Genomic DNA, 12,256 nt, shown 5'->3' on the forward strand with positions numbered 1-12,256 from the left:
AAGTCAATAGAAGCCACCCAACCCGCAGGCTTTCCGCAATCATCATTGCGGAAAGGTCGTGGAGTCCGTGTCATCGCCTAGTGACAGAGTGGCATAATCTGTACTGCGCATGTGTGCTGGCCGACACATTTGTAGTACAGACACTGAAGTATGCGGAGTCACCGGCCAGGCATCGGGTTGAATTCCTCTGTGGGATCTTGCATGCAGAATCTGACCCAGTCATGTGCAGGCAGCCCTACTGAGCTCAGAGCCTATTCTGGTCCAGTGGAGACCAACTACTGGTCATTTGTGGAACTTTTGCTGCTACCTGGGAGAACCAAGAGTTTAACAAGGGTGGACATCCCTTAGACTGGCACCCTGGATTAATACAAGATGATGGACTTGAAGCTATGTGTTGGCCCTAAGCCTGAATGGTAGACAGGGTAAAACCTGTGTTATTAAGCAGCCAGATGTCCAGAGACCTGCATATGTTCATGTACACTGTGACAAATAACAAGAGTGGGAAGATTGTGTTATGAAATCTGTTGATTGACCACAATTAAGGATGGATTTACTAAATTTGTATCAAACTTCTAGCCTGGATGTAGTTCAGTGTTATGCAACCATTCATCTGGTAGAGAAAAGATGGCAATCCGATAAGAAAACAACCCCCAAGCTGTCACACACTTTGGGAAGCTACTAATTGCAATCATAAAACTGATATTTTGTTTGCAAATGTAGAACTATTTGGAGAGATGTATAAAATCTGTTGTAAATGAAAAACTGTGTATTTGCCCATGGCAGCGAACTGGGTGTCTGCTCTCATGTTCAAAAAGGCCTTTGAAAAATCACAGCTGGAATCTGTATCATTGTGCAACTACTTTTCCTTTACACTATTTGATACATCGCTCGTTTTGTGTTTAAATTAGATCACTCTTTTGTTGACCACCCAATTTGCCTTGTTTCCTAAAAGGAGTTGTCCCACCACGGCAAGTCATCCCATCCAAAAGATTGCAGATGCAATATTTCTTGTTAGCTAATAAAGGTATCACTTCTAAAATAGTTTTGCTTTCTTGACACAAAATTACAGTATTTAATATAATATTGTTTAAGGTAGACAAAGAGACACAATGGCCACAATATGCTAAAGGGGTTGCCCCGAACTAAGGGACAGCACTACTCATGTTTATAGGATGTCTATATTGGAGCTTTGACAAATGTGAAATTCAATTCTGTTTCTGGAAAAATAGCAAACCTCTATTTTCTAATTTTAAACAGGCTTTTTAAAGGTTTTATGTACACTAAATTGTGTTATATAGTTGATAGTGAATGTCTAAAAAAAACTATTTATACACTTAATGTACACTAAATGATCACTGCATTAAAAACCACTGGTATGTGACATCTTGTGATCAGTAGCGCGGTAACGCCTGATGACCGCATCATGTTCTGCTCTCAGATAATGTGCTGACCTCTTTTCTGCAACATAACATAAGACAACATTTGCTAGTTATGTGTAAACTTGGTGACTTGAGTGACTTAAGCCCCATTTACATGCAAAGATGATCGCTCAAAATTTGTTCAAAAGATAGTTTGACAGTTTGAGCGATCATTTTGCATAAGCTACTAATGGGCACTAATGCCCATTAGTAGCCTTATTAGCTTCATTTGCATGTAAATGAGACTCCCTTTGCTGTATGCAGATACCAGTAGGTGGTCTGTTATCTGCATACAGCCCCTTTGTTCTGCCAGGTTGGACTGCAGCTGAAAACAATGTTATCAGTGTTCTTGTGGAGAACTCAGCTTATGGTCCCTGCTATCATGAAGGATGGATTTAATACTCACATGAAATCCATTGTTCAGCAGAAAAGCAAACAATGGTAGGATTAATACGTAACGATTATCACTCAAAAGCCATCGTTGGGTGAATTTTGAGCCATAATCGTTGCATGTAAAAGGGCCCTAAGACTGCAGGCAGATTGTTGGAGCCTACGGGTGTGATGACCGTATTTCTAAACAGTTGGCTGTTGTTGGTGGTTCCTGAACCATGGTATCAAGGTGTAGTAAGTCTGGTTGAACCATGGACAGACATCTGACAGAAGATCAGATAGTGACAGACCAGGTGTAGTTGATCCTACAGACAGACGTCGAATGGTATTTCTGGTATCTCAGCAACCATGTGCCACAGTGGACCACCTGGCCCAGCAGTATAACAGCTATAATTATACAAATCTCCGCAATGACCATGCAACGAACCTCAACCGAGGCTGCAATAACTGGAGACCATCAAGGGTGCCCCTAGTGAGCCCAATTATCCACAAAGTGTTCACCGACTGACGAAGCTTCTGCAGTGGGCATGGGCCAAGTCGTGTATAGAGGATATTTGCCACCTTGTGGAATCTATTCCCTGACATCTGAAAGCTGTGATTGCCTAAAAAGTTGCAGTAACTCATTATTGAGTAAGTGTTAATAATGCAGTGATCGTTCAGTGTATAGTACATATAAACTTCTATGCTCGGACGTATGGCAAAAGCACGTCTTTTTTGCATTTCTCTATGCATATGCTGATATGCAAATGAAGTGTAAATAGAGCCCTATTTTTCATTCGAAATGGAGATGATCTTGAAGTAAAATTACATTTGAACTGTACATAAAAAATATTTAAGAACTCCCTTGCTTACATTATTATGGCTCCAGAAATCCTGCAGTCACATTTAGCATTTTAATCAATGTAAAAAGGGAAATGAAACTTACAGGCTAAACTTTTAATGTTGACTAAGGCTTTTTATGCTTCTTATTTTTAGGAAACCACTGTCATTGATAAAACTTCCATCATTACTTAAAAGCCATTGCACAGAACGGTACGTGACCCTATACTATGGAAGTTTTGTTTAACTGAAATTGGAAGAGTTTCAAGACACCTCAAGAAAGCGCACAATAAGAAAGGTAAAACAATGCAATATATTTTAGAAACTATTAGCACTGTTATCTTACATGAATGTTAATTTGTATCATGTTTGCTGAATACTTTTTTTGGTACTAGTCATATAAGTGATGTAGCGTATGTTTATTTAACCTGAATTCATGGTGGAATAAGGTGTAAATTTCTTACAATCTAATAACACTATGAATTAATCCCTTTTGTAAAAATACTAAGCAGCCACGGGTGGAATACTGTAGGATTGGCTTAATGTACTTGTTCATTTCAGTTGTAATATATAACCTTGGCTGCAAATTTACTGTACATTTGGGTTTCTGCCAGCACAACTGTACTTGTGTAATCACCATTTCCATAGATGTATCAACATGTCTAGGTTCGTACCGTGTTTATGTCCTATGTCAAGTAAACATATACTGTAAAAAACAAGGATACACCAGGGGTTCCGTCATAGCTGCAGACAAAGCACTGCAACAGAACCCCTGAAGGGAACCATTCACTTGTATTAGTGAAACGGACACCACTTTGGGGTTCATTTTAGGCTAGTTTCACACGGGCGATAAAATTGTGTGATAAGAGAGCACATGAAAATGCAAAATTATGAAACCCGAGGTTTTCAACTGTTTCCTTCACATTTGCAATGTTTTTACTCATGCGATGTTGCGTGAAAAAAAATTGTGGTATGTCCTCTTTCTGAGTTTTCCCTATGGAGCCTTCATTTTATTGCATTGCACCGCAGGAACTTACAATTTTCATGCAATGTGTTTTTAATATTAGAAAGTCCTATTGCCTTTCTTGCGAGAAAATCATGGAAAAAGCAAGCAAAAAAAACGAAAGTGGCAGTGATGGTTTTGCGAGAAAAAAGCAGCGCTGATGCTCAAAAATCATGTGAACAAAGACACAATTTTGCAGCGATTTTCCCACGGCGTTATCGCGATTGCCCATGTGAAACTACCCTTATAAGACTTATGTTCATTTCCATTACTTTTGGAGTATAGGATAACAGTCAACTTTGCTGTTGTATACTCCAAATATAATGGAAATCTTATAAAGCAGATACCAAAGTGGTGTCAGGTTCACTAATCCATGTGAATGTTTCCATTTCTGTTAGGGGGTTCCATTACAAAGCTGTTTTTAGCACCAGATGTCAGAATCCCTAACAGAATCCCACAGTGTACTAAAAAACGCCATGGGAATGCTCCCTAATGGTCAAACTAGCATATCAAAGAATGAAAAAGATTTTTGGATACTATTGGATACTTTTACCTTTGACTTCCATTATATAAAAAATGATTATTTAACATATACTTTGTGGCTTTCTCTAATCAAAAGAAGAGCTGCGTTTGCTTTGAAGAAATGTATACCAAGCCATCCATACACAAGTTTGCCTGACATATGCCAAAAGGAAACATGTTTAACATATTTCTGCCTTATTGGTACTGTACATATGTCTATATGCATTTTCATTTGGAGATATGAGCTTCCAAATATATGGCCACTAGAGATGAGCGAACATACTCGTTTCGAGTAATTACTCGATTGAGCACCGCGATTTTCAAGTACTTCAGTAATCAGGTGAAAAGATTCGGGGGGCACCGGGAGGCGGGGGGAGGCGTGGCGGAGCGGGGGGTTGCAGCGGGGAACAGGGGGGAGCCCTCTCTCTCTCCCTCTCCCCCCCACTCCCCGCTGCAACCCCCCACTCACCCACGGCGCCCCCCGAATCTTTTCGCCCGAGTACGGAAGTACTCGAAAATCGCGGTACTCGGGCGAAAAAGGGGCGTGGTCGAGTACGCTCGCTCATCTCTAATGGCCACACATTGTGTTGCAAGAGCATTAGAGGGGTTTTCCAGGAAAGGCTAACAATGTGCAATTGGTTGGGGTCCAAGCCTTCCCAACATTGCACTTAAGAATATTCTAAAATACAGTGAGTATTACAGTAGATAATTACGAAGTAACGGCTCTTTTACATGGGATGACAGTCGGCTAAACGACTGCAGGAGTGCTGACGTCACCGCTATGGTCGTTAGTGCTTGTGCAGAGCGTTCACACTGACAGAGTTCACTGCTGGATCGTGGGCTTCTTCCTGGCTTCTCGCTCAGCACTTCACCTTCTATGTGAATCACTCAGTGTGGAACATTTACATGGTACGAGAAGCCAGCAAGCCAGCAATAGTTTTTATGTTGACTGAAAAGTCAACTATAACAACTTGCAAACGAATAGTGAGCAATTTTTTTTTTGCTTGCATTTCAAATTAATGAGTATCACTCAAATTTGTTCGTTTAAACAAAATTGAGCAATAATCATTACGTGTAAATGGACTGTTAGACAAGCGTTTACTAAATTGGTGTGCAAATAAGGAGGATGGAACAATACCTCTGCAGTGCCACCCATGGCAGCACTGATGGCAGCATTCCTACAAATCAATGTATGACTCTTTAAACAAGTCTTTAAAACAATGATTGGAAATCTTTGTTTAAAAGACTTGTTAAAAGACTTGTATATTGATTTGAAGGAATGCTGCCATGCAATAGGTGGCGCTGCAGAGGTATTGTTCCATCTTCCTTATTTGCATATATTAACCAGAGGAGCATGCATGGCCTTGCAAGTCTCCTTACTCACCTCCTAGGTGTCTCCACACCCTTTCTGGGTGCTCTCCTTGGGGATCACCATCGCGGGAGCCGCCGCCCGGGAGCAGGGGCCGCAGATGGATCTCTGCCGTCAGCCTAATCTGATAGATAGGCTGACCACGGAGAAACGGGGAAATTCGCAGTGATTCTCTGCTCATGGACACGGAGCCAGCGCTTTCCATAGCAATGCTATGGACTGTAATTTATTTATTTTCATATAGGCTTCAGAACATTTTTTTACCTCCATGTTTATATATAATTTAGTTTAACCACTGAGACGCTGTCACATTTATCAGCCCAGACCTATTTTAAGAAATCTGAAGTGTAAGACTAAAACAAAACTATTCAGTTCCAATGAATTCATACATTGTAATACTGTGCAACAGTACACCATGGCAGAACCAAGGCAAAACCACATGCAAAATATATGTCTGGGTGTAAAGGTGCAGCCAGAAGTGTGACATGAAGTTCCACAATGCAAAATCTGTAAAAGAGCTGTCATGTGCTAGCTATGGTGTCTTGTTTTATAGCATGAGTAAGACTGCTACCCCTCTGCAGACCAATAGCTTCCATATACCGCCGTCTGCAGCAGAATTCTGTCTTATGTGGCTACTCCCTTTGAGCTATTTGGTTAAAAGAGTGTTATAATTGCAGCTTTCTTACTGTTTCAGTGAATATATAGGGGCACTGTAGTAACCACATGTGGCCAAATTCCCCCGCTTGCAGCAGCTACCGTAATAGCAATAAGATTTTTCTGGTAAAAGGGCAGTATTACAGTTTTCTGGCCACTGGGTGGCTTTTTTTTGGGTACGGTTCCAACTACATGCACTTACTGCAGCGTAGCACCCTCAAATGATTTAAGTGTATATATAGGAACTATTAGTCTTATTTGTGCTCTTCTTACTCTTGGACTTGAGGATCTGGTGATGCTTTACAGAAAAAGGAAAACATGTTCCTTCTTTTAATAAGCATTCAGTTATTTATATATATATAAATGGTCTATTCTTTTTTAATTGATTATTTTTATGGCTTTCAAGTTATCACGCTGATGATGATTTAAGCAATTCAAGCAATTATTTTTAATTTAATTAAAGCAGTGCCACCAGCTGCTAACATGAAAGCAGCATGTATCTTGACAGCACTTATCTAGAGAAAAAGTAACATAAGTGCTGCACATATGGCCTTATGGACATCTCAGATAAGGAAATCAACTTCATAAATCAATTACCTTATGGAAGAACAGAAGTCATACAACTTGGACAGTTTTAATTACCTTGCCAACATATGAATGGTTGAATACAGTAAAACCTATGAATGCTTTAAACAGGATGACTTTTTATTAATACCTTATATGTAATACTGAAGGAAAAGTGAGCAAAAAGTGAAACTCTGGAACAGAATGAAAAGTCAGCTCTTAAAACAACCCTCCAGGCCTAAAAAAACAAAGATGGCAGTCCATTGTATGAATCAGTAGTCTAAGGGTTGGTTCACACGTTACGGATTTTGGATCCGTTTTTGTTGCGGATTTCACCGTTCCAATTGATGCAGTTTTTGATACAGAAATTGATGTGGATTTTCTGAAGCAGAAAATCTGCACCAATTTCACTACATATGAACATACCCTAAGACACTACATGCTGCTCTAACTGGCCAGCAATGCTCACATGGGCAGCACTGGTTAATCAAAACAGGCATAGTGTCTTAAGGTTCATTTAGATCCAGCGATTCTCGCTCCAAATTTGCTCAAAGCCATCTTTTGAGCAAGAATCCGTGGGTCTAAACACAAGGCCATCTTGCAGTTTTTGTTAACGATTTGCTCATTGTTGTCTTGATGAGTCTTATCAGGACCACACGCTGAGTTCTCAGCAGGATACCGCTGATACTATTGTTTTAGCTGGTATCCTGCTCAGAGAACACAGCAGACGTATGCAGAAGACAGCGCTCCAGCTGTGTTCTGCGCACCCCGCTTGGAGCGCTCAGCTGTATACCAGCTGAGCACTCTGAGAACACAGCAGCTGTATACAGAAGACAGAAGTCCCACTTGTCTTCTGTATACAGTGTGAGCCTTCATTTACACACTTATGCAACGTGAATGCTCAAAATGGTCACTCAAACTGCTGTTTGAGCAAATTTTGAGTGATCATCTTGCCGTGTAAATGCACACAATGATTATAGCTCAAAAGAGGTCTTTTGAGCGAATTTTGAGCGATAATCGTTGTGTCTAAATGGGGCTTTAGACTAATAATGCATACTAATGCACAGTGTACATCAGGCGTCAGAGAGACTGATGTGGCCATATTTTTTTCCAGGCCTGGAGGGTCACTTTAACCCACTAGGCCACAGCTGAAGACTGTGCTGGCCATGACAAAATGGCAAATGAACACCAATTGTGTGACACACTGGGCAGATAGCATAGGAAATACTGCAATTGGCAAATACAGTGGTTAGCAGTTGTTGATTTCAATGCCTTTGTACTAAAATTCTGCAATAAATCCACCACTTGTGAATGCCTCAATAAGGAACTGACTGTCTCAGCTGACTTTGGCAAAAAGAAAGATGTTTGGTACCGTATTAGCTACCGATAGTAGAACAAAATGTGATTGTTCTCAGTAAGAGGAACAAAATAATCTTATAGATATGATACTTCTAAATGGCTAACAAAAATACATATAAAAAAACAGAATCAGCGCCTACTCAACCATGACAATTTCAGAGTTTATGTGAATACATATAGTACTCACCTGGTGCACGGCAAGACCCTCTGCCTGGAAGGTCCACCGGCACCGTTTATCCACGTTGGCTTGTAGCAGTTCTTGAGGTCCCAAATCTGGTCTCCGGAGAGCGATCGGTGGGGTGACAGCCTTGTAAGGGCTGTTTTACATATAAACCTTGTAAAAGCAAAAAAATACCCCCGCACTCGTGGGCTCCAGGAACATCGAGGACACAATGGTCCGAAGAATATAATTATATTTTATTATTTGGTTGCTACCCGTTTCGGCAGTCTTAACCGCCCTCTTCAAGCATAAAATAAACATATAACAAACATATATTTATACAAATTATCTGTGGGTTAATGTGAGCACAGATAATTTGTATGAATATATGTTTGTTATATGTTTATTTTATGCTTGAAGAGGGCGGTTAAGACTGCCGAAACGCATAGCAACCAAATAATAAAATATAATTATATTCTTCGGACCATTGTGTCCTCAATGTTCCTGGAGCCCACGAGCGCGGGGGTATTTTTTTGCTTTTACAAGGTTTATAACAAAAATACATGATGTTTTTTGTGCAGGCTTTTAAGACTACTTAGATCTCTTCACCAGGCGTATTTTACCAAAATATCTGAAAAAAAAAACACATGTCAAATTCTGTGGAGTTTCCTTTCCTCATTTTTTGTTGTTTATATCTGCATTTCTGCAGATATTTTGTTATTACATATCTGATGAAGAGACCTGAGTTGTCTTGAAAGCCTATGCCGTTACTATTTAATAGCTAACAAAATGAAAACTTGTTATCATATCTACAAGATTATTTTTTTCTGACAGCGATAACATACAGTTGACTTTGAAATTGTTCTTTCAAGTTATTATATTAGCTTGTTCTAGGATAACCCTGGCAACTTGAAAATGCCAACCGTTAAGTAAATGAGACTACGTCACATCCAGGCAGGATGCGCTGGATCCGTAAACCCGAAACACCACGTAACTGCATATCAAATTGTGGTAAAAATTAACACAGCCACAAGGAAAACACTGTCCCTAAAGACCCTTACCCAGAGAAAGGGCCCTTACCACATGCCTGGGCCACTAACAGACCTTACGTGGGATAGGAGAAGACCACAGAAAACAAGATGAAAAGGATAATAACAGCAGTACTTAACTTTGAGCAGACTCAGGCAAACAGGAGATTCAGCACCCTGCTCTGACTTCTATCACAGTCAGAGGAAGACTGAAATTAAACAGCATTGAGCTAAGCACAAGGTCAGAATAAATAGTCCTGACAAATTACCCACAGGTAAGACCCAGCAAGTCTTACCTAATGCAACTCCCACCAGAGCCACAAGATGAAGAAACACATACAAAACCTATACCAGATTCCTAGAAAGGAATCTATGCCAGAGCCGCTGCAACACTATGTTCATTTCCTGCACATGGGGGGGGGGGGCATATGTAGTAATAGAACAGATGGAGGCAGCACTCAGTGTACAGGCAATGGTCCAGTTATTTGCCTACTGCAGCTTATCAGTTCTGGAATAGAGCAGAAATGTTGCGATCATTTATACTGAGTGCTCCCTCCATGTTTTTTGTTCTGCATTCCCTATAGCATCTTGTCTCTAATATCTTAGATTCATAGATCAATGTTGTTCAATATGCTGCTGTTTTTATTTTTTTTGGCTAATCCCCTCATAAAAAAAGTTTGTAAAAGAAACATAGCACTTAATGAGTGAAGCAGCCCCTTTATTCTGAGGATTGGTGGTGCTCCTGGCAGTTGGACCAGTCTTTGGTTTCAAAAGGCTCTATTAGAATAGCATACATTGATAAAAATGCCTTTCATGCCTCGAAAATCCCCTCACAGGGGGCCTTAATGTCATAAGTATAAATGATACAACATTTACATTAATTTAAGCAATTCTAATATAAATTTTTGTGCTTTTTTTCGAATTCTTGAACTTTATACAATAAAAATGCCATGTCTCACATTATAAACTTCAACATTCAAACCTAATCTATGGACCAGTCACTGGGCAGTTTAGGTCGAGAGGAGCGTATGTCGGAATTCCTGAATACTTATCTACTCTATCCAAGGTTCCCACACTACCCCATACCTTTCCAACGTATCCGACCTTATGGCATGTAATCTTTCATACAATGCTATCTGTATTCAGTACCTCTTGAAAGGACAGATGTGGTTGTTTCCATTTGCTTGCAATATGGATCCTAGCAGCCATGCAAATATTTTAAATCAATTAATGTGCCTGGTATTTAACCTTTAATATTGGGGCTCTGTCGAATTGCTATTGCCAAAGGTTCAATGGCTAATGAGAAAAGTGCTGGTGAAAGGGGACATACTTGTCGGGTGCCCCGCCTGATTGAGATAGGGGTTTCCTTATTAGTAGAGAGTTTTAGTAAAGTGGAGGGAGTGGAGTATAGGGACCGAAGGGCTTGCTTGAATGCCCCCCCCCCACCCAATCCCATTTGTTGTGGTATATAGAATAAATATTCCCAGAATGGGGGATTCAAATGCTTTGTCAATATCTAGGGCCAAAAGAGTCAGTGAGATGTTATATATTTTAGCATGATCAATTATATTTAGAACTTTTCTTATATTATCTTAGATGTAAACATTTTCTAATCAATATTTAGTTATGAGATGGGCCTATAATTCTTAGGGGAGAGGGGATCTTTATTAGCTTTAGGGATAACTGTTAGATTAGAGTTTAGAAATTCTTGGGGCAGGATGTCTCCCTTCATCAAAGTCTGGAGCATGTTCTGCAGAGGTTGCAGGAGTATGTCCTTATATTTTTTTTTTATAGTAAATAGCTGTAAAGCCATCTGGGCCCAGTGCCTTTCTCCATTGCAAATTGTCAATAGCCTCGGCTATTTCCTCCAAGGTAATTTTAGAGTTCAGTAACTCCCTTTGAGCTTGGGAAATGGTGGGCAGCTGGAGGAACTCCATGAAGTTGCGCCCCAAAGTCTCCACACCCCCTTTGTGCTCCTTGTATAATGATGCATAGTATTTTTCAAATGTGTCATAGATCTTGTCTAGGTTAGTGGTGGTGGTATTATGGGGGGTGTATAACTTAAAGACTGAATTCATCTTTTGTCTCTCCTGCAGTTTTAATGCTAGCAACCTGTCTGGCTTATTCGTATATTTATAATATGTCACAGGAGAACGCAGAGAATCACTGCAAGCAGCGGAGCTCAGACCACTGTGTCCTCTTAGTTAGCTGGCTAGTGGACCAGTCTTTAATTAGGAATTGATAACATATCCTACTATTATGCCATCGCTTCTTACAGGAAAACTGTGTAGACAATTTCGAGTTTTGATATTTTAAAAACCAGAAAAGAAGCAATGAAACATCCGACAGCCAGGCCTCAATTAGAATGGCTATATCTTTTATACTTTTAGAGAAAGAAAATGTATGAACCGAAATAGTTTAATAAGTGCCATTATAATGTACCTGATATTTCAAGTGACTTTTCAGAATAATCTGTGCTGCATGTACATGAGGGGTAACACTATTTCTGGCCTTTATTATATGACTTGTATCCCTTATTTTACACCAGATTTCAACTCTGTAATTCATATATCTACACTCATTTTCAGTTGTCCCTGAGCTGGTGAGTGTAGACTAGCTGCTATGATGTGTCCAGACACTGTATATAGACAAGGTCAGAATATCTTTTTCTCTATCTCTCTGTAGCACATCCTCATAATATAACGCATCATGCCCGACATTATACAGTAGTACTGAACAGTGTAGATGAAAGTTCAGTTGCTGAGACAGAAAAGACAGAAAAACACTTACCAGTTAACTACAGCCTCTGAGCTTCTCTCTCTCCTCCTTCTCTCCTCTTCATAGACATACATGGGCAGCATAAATCATCATGCTCTTCCACTTCCTGTTATCTGTCTTATCTCTGTTACATGACAACAGGATGTGGACAATAAATCAAAAGAAAGGAAGACCCCTAGTGGCCAGCACTTT

General features: G+C 40.0%; 1 protein-coding gene across 1 annotated transcript in view; it reads left to right on the top strand.

The window, feature by feature from the left end:
- Nucleotides 1–939: 939 nt before the first annotated feature.
- LOC136626963 (chemerin-like receptor 1) overlaps nucleotides 940–12,256 on the top strand; it is a 73,626-nt gene continuing 62,309 nt past the window's right edge. The window contains exons 1-2 of the mRNA XM_066601917.1: nucleotides 940–1,024; nucleotides 2,784–2,925. The gene's annotated coding sequence lies outside the window, so the exon portion shown is untranslated. The remainder of the gene's footprint in view (nucleotides 1,025–2,783; nucleotides 2,926–12,256) is intronic.

This window comes from Eleutherodactylus coqui, chromosome 5, assembly GCF_035609145.1.
Source record: "Eleutherodactylus coqui strain aEleCoq1 chromosome 5, aEleCoq1.hap1, whole genome shotgun sequence".
NCBI lineage: Eukaryota > Metazoa > Chordata > Amphibia > Anura > Eleutherodactylidae > Eleutherodactylus > Eleutherodactylus coqui.